Consider the following 4599-nt stretch of genomic DNA (forward strand, 5'->3'; position numbering starts at 1 on the left):
TATAAATAAACTAGCATGAACACTATGGATGGTGTGCGAAGTGTAAATGTAAATATGTGATATTCGATTTATCATGAAAAGATGAGATCGATCCAAGTTGGATCGATCAGGACTTGAGTGAGATCGATCTTTCTCAAATCGATCTCAGAATTACTAAGATCGATCGAACTCTGCAAAAATACAAAAAGTCACAGATCTGTGACGTGGACGACACGGGGGGTACCCAAGCAAGCTCGTGGGCCCTCCCACACATCAACAACTCAATAATGGTCACTTATCTTGGCACGTGACCCCCAAAATAGAATTCAGAATCAAAATATATAAAAATATATATACAAATATACACATATATATACATACACCTTGAAACTTCATATATAGCAAGAAATCAATCATTGAATCTTAGTTCTAACATGGAACATGATCATCACTTAAGATTAAAGCTCAAAATCTAAAAATTAAACTTAAACTTACCAAATCGGATGAGAGAAGTGGAGATAAAGGAGAGATGAGATCTAAAGTGAAGAAGAGGTTTGAAGCTTCGAAGAAGGTCGCCGGAGATTCGCCGGAGGTTGGGAAGAAAGTGAACAGTGGCGGGAAAGAGCTAGGGTTTGAGATCGATGGTCAAATTGATCAAAATGACCCTAGGGTTCTATTTTTAAAAACTGTTTCCGACATGTTCGATTGATCTGGAAATATCTCAGATCGATCGAACATAGATCGATTTTGAAGGAACACTGATCAATCTAAGCTTCAAAACGACATAGTATTTTTTAAAAAAAAAAAAATTTGAACTTTTGAGAATTAAAATTAAAATTAAAATTATTTTTGGATTAAAAGAAAAAAATAAAAATAAAATGTTTTTGGATTTTTGAAAAATAAAATTAAAAATCAAATAAAATAAAAAAAATCTTTTTGGAATTTTTGAAAATATTTTTAAAATAAAAATACAATACAATAAAATAAAGGAAAAATATATTTTTTGGATTTTGAAAAATTTCTTAAAACTAAAAAATATTTTTGGAATTTTTGAGAATAAAATAAAAATTCAAAATATATATATATTTTTTTTTTTGTATTTTTGTAATATAAATTCAAAATTCAAAGGGCAGTTAAAGTCAAAGTCAACAAAGGAACATAGATCGATCAATCCAAGATCAATCTGGAAGATACTTCGATCGATCCAACAGGTGAAAACCTGCAGAAAAGTTCGAACGATGCACAGAGAGGCCTTTTTCATAGGTTTCAAAAAAATTTCTAAGTATAGAATGAAGATCGATTTGAGGAAAATCTTGATCGATCTTGGAACACTCAGATCGATCTAAATTGAAGTTCGCTCGATACACAGAGAGCTGAAATATGCAGGGAATTCTCGCTCGATGGAATTGAGAGATGATTGGATGCAGGGATGGATGTTCGATCGATCGAACCTCTTTTAAGACGATCAAACAGGCACAAAATGCCTATTTTCATAATGAAAGTGGATGCATTCTCAATCACAGTTCTTAGCAATAGGTATAAACCCAGAATATATCTAGACGACACAAGAAATGAAAGGTAAAATAGAAATGAGGGAGGAATAGGGTTATAAACCCTACGAAGCACTAGTCTTTAATATCTCTAGCAAGACGTTGGGCTCTTTTAGCCTGGATCAAATATCTTGTTATGCATCCTCTCCTTGACAGGGTAAAAAGCACTTTGAACCCCACCCAATGAATGGTTCTCTAAAGAACTCGTTGGATTTGGCTCAAAAGAGATTGACTGTCCTTAGTCAAAATAACTCTTGGGCTTTTATGCCCTTAGAACACTGGGTTTTAAAACAACATTCTTTGAACTCTCTTTGGAGGGTGGACTTTTAAAAATTCCATTTTCAAGGAAAAACTCATGTTTTTCAAGTTCATGGTTTAAACACTCTTCCACAACACACACTTCTTCATGTTTGTCCATTGAATTCAGGGTTGGATTAAAGATATTTAACTTCACCTTCATATGCCCAAATGAGATTTTCATTATTCCCATCCTACAATTGATGTTGGCATTTGCGGTTGCGAAGAAAGGACGGCAAGGATAACGGGAATTTGTCTCTTGGGGTTCAGAACCGGTTTCGTGTCTATGACAACGAAATTAAAGGGGAAAAAGAACTTATCAATCTTAATCAATACATCCTCAATGATACCCCGGGGCTTTTTGATGGATCGGTCAACAAGTTGCAAATCTACCGACGTCGGTTTTAAGTCTCCTAAGCCCAATTTAACATATACCGAATATGGATGAAGGTTAACACTAGCTCCTAAATTAAGAAGCGTCCAATTAATGACATGGTCACCAATAATGCAAGAAATAGTATGTGAACTGGGGTCCTTAAATTTTGGAAGAGTGTTATGTTGCAAAGGGAGCTCACTTGCTCAGTCAAAACCACTTTCTTTGGTGCTTGGCTCTTGTTCTTCCTCTTTTGGGTGCAAAGATCTTTAAAAATTTTGGCATAAGCCGAAATTTGTTTGATTGCATCCAAAAGTGAAAGATTGATCATTATTTGCCAAACATTTCAATGGTTTCATTGGTCTTGGTCTTTTCCTTTTCAAACGAAATGGATCCTTTTAAGGCATCCGAAAATGGAGCTCTTGGATCAAAAAAAATTTCAAAATCTTTCTTCAAAGCATTTTCAATACAAGAATTTTTAGAATCATTTTTCAAATCATGCTTTAAGTCATTTTCCAAATCATTTTTCATAATTTTCTCAATAAGATGATCATGCACATGCAGTGAAGGAGGAATAAAATATGAAACGGGACGGGTTTCAACTTTTGGTTGCACCAGTTCACTCTCTTCATTGGAAATACCTACTTGGTTGTCAATAATCTTCCCACTTCTCAAAGTTGTCACCGCATTAACATACTCAATTGTGTGACCTTCCGATGAGGAATGAGTTTCCACAACACATTGTTGCTTTGGTGGTGCATTCAAAGGCATCCTCCCTTTCTCTCTAGCATTCAAAGTACTAGCTAATTACCCGACTTGGGTTTCTAGCTTAGCAATAGATTGAGAATGAGAATGAAGTAATTGAGTGTTCGCTTCTAGAGTGCCTAGAACGGTCAACACTTTCTCCTCAAAAGCGGGACTCCTTGAGTTTCCTTGAGAATAAGATGATTGATTAGGAAAATGAGAATTTGAGAATTGATTGCCACGTGATTCAAATGATCTAAAACCTTGGGAACCTTGGCCTTGTATTGGTGGCGGAACATACTTTCCTTGAAAACCACCTTGGGGAGGGTTTGAGCCTTTCCCTTGGCTTTTCCAAGAGAAGTTTGGATGGTTCCTCCAACTCGAATTGTAATGAGTGCCATAATAATTATTCCCTTGGTTAACAAATGTAGCATTGACTTGCTCATGGTTTTCACTTTGCACATGTCCATGGGGACAATTGGAAGTAGAATGTAAAACACTTAAACAAGTCATGCATGATTCATTAGATGCACGATGAGAATGGTTAGGGGAGGAAGACATTTAATTCGCCGAATTTTGGTTGATCAAAAATTGATCAAACCTTTGCGACAAAAATTTCATTTCGGCGGCTATGTCATTGGAATTGTCAACTTGATATAAGCCAACATTCTTCCTTCCACCTGGATTTCTACCATTTTTAGACGACAAAGATCTATACATGGAATTTTCACTCATACTTTCATACAATTGCCAAACGTCATTTTCATACTTGTCAAAATAAGAACCACTCATAGATGCATCAATCATACCCTTGTGATTATCCAGTAAACTTTCAAAGAAATATTGAACTAATTGTCATTAAGTTATGTCATGATGTGGGCACTTCCTAAGCAAGTCATTAAACCTTTCCCATGCCTCATGAAACATTTCCCCATCCCCTTGAGAAAATTCATGAATGGAAGTTCTCATGGCATTGGTCTTTGAAACTGGATAGTACTTCTTCAACAACTCGTGTTGCATTTCTGCCCAAGAAGAAATTGAAAAAGGCCTAAGATTGTTAAACCAATATTTTGCCTTGTCTTTAAGGGTAAAAGGAAAAAAGTTTGAGTCTTAAAACTTCTTCTGGCATGTCTGTGTATTTCACAGTGGAACACACTTCAAGAAACTCATCCAAATGCTTATCGGGTTCTTCACTTGGAAGTCTATGATAGTTGGGAAGCATTTGAATAGTTTGTGGTTTAATCTCATAGTGATGTGCTCTAAATAGGGGCAATTAAATGCAAGTGGGTGCATTATATTCATTAGGCACATAGTGGTCACGCAAAGCAATGGGAGGATTCATAACTTGCTGTGCTACATAAGCACCATGATTGCCTTGAATTATGGGAGGTTGTGGAGCAAAAATTAGCTGAGGCATTCCCAATGGAACTTGGCCTTATTGTTATGGTGGAATGAATGGTCTAGGCATGCCTAATGATACTTGGATATTTTCATGATGCACATTAGGGTGGAGGATGCTTTATTGGTGTATGTGACCAAGGTCCTCCACATGGTCGTCATGTTGTTCCTTCATTGATGAAATGGAGTGATGAGAACTACCTCTTCCCCTAGGATTACGAACAACCGATTCAAGATGAAAATCAAGAGGGAAAAGAG

The 4599-nt window shown here is 36.1% G+C and overlaps 1 pseudogene; it reads left to right on the forward strand.

Moving 5' to 3' along the window:
• Nucleotides 1–3808: 3808 nt before the first annotated feature.
• Nucleotides 3809–3906, forward strand: LOC132272198 (small nucleolar RNA R71; annotated as a pseudogene).
• Nucleotides 3907–4599: the final 693 nt, after the last annotated feature.

The sequence above is a fragment of the Cornus florida genome, unplaced genomic scaffold, assembly GCF_030987335.1.
Source record: "Cornus florida cultivar Cherokee Brave unplaced genomic scaffold, ASM3098733v1 CherokeeBrave_3.0.0_Hap2_Chr08, whole genome shotgun sequence".
In the NCBI taxonomy this organism is placed as follows: Eukaryota; Viridiplantae; Streptophyta; class Magnoliopsida; order Cornales; family Cornaceae; genus Cornus; species Cornus florida.